This window comes from Cucurbita pepo, unplaced genomic scaffold (genome assembly GCF_002806865.2).
Source record: "Cucurbita pepo subsp. pepo cultivar mu-cu-16 unplaced genomic scaffold, ASM280686v2 Cp4.1_scaffold000156, whole genome shotgun sequence".
NCBI lineage: Eukaryota > Viridiplantae > Streptophyta > Magnoliopsida > Cucurbitales > Cucurbitaceae > Cucurbita > Cucurbita pepo.
The window spans coordinates 68,075-68,710 of record NW_019646444.1 but is presented as its reverse complement, the minus strand read 5'-3'; positions in this window follow the sequence as shown (position 1 = coordinate 68,710).

Sequence of the window (636 nt, the reverse complement as noted above, 5' to 3'; positions counted from 1 at the left end):
TAGCTTAAATATGACAAACAAATAGTTAAACTATAATTAAATAATGCAATGAATAAAATGTGCTTATTAGTCATAATTGAACTAGTTTCATAAATTCAGCGGTATTCATTAAATGCAACTTAAAGTGCATTTAATTCATCTCTCTCTTAAAGCTCAACTTTGCACAACATATAAGGGAGGTCTCCAGCGTCTTCTAGAATTTTCTTTGATGAGCTCACCATAGCTTAAATATAACTGTATAAGATTTGTTGTAGCTTCTTGGCTCTTGATATGAATCCAACAACTGATCACTTCCATGAACCCGAACGAGCAATTACTAGAAGCAATACAAAGAAGATTCAAGAATCAAATCAAGGAAATAATAGAATGGCTGATATTGAAAAGTAATTAGAAGATTTGCCTTTGGTAGTTGAATTACCAATTAAGAAAATTTATGGAGAGTAATTAGAAGACTTGCCTTTGGTAGTTGAATTACCAATTAAGAAAATTTATTAATGCCTTATTTGCTTCAATTTATATTTAATAACATTTATTAAAAGTTGGTATGAATTGCCTTATATTCTTCAATTTATATTTAATGACATTTATTAAAAGTTTGTATGAATTGCCTTATATTCTTCAATTTGTATTTAATAG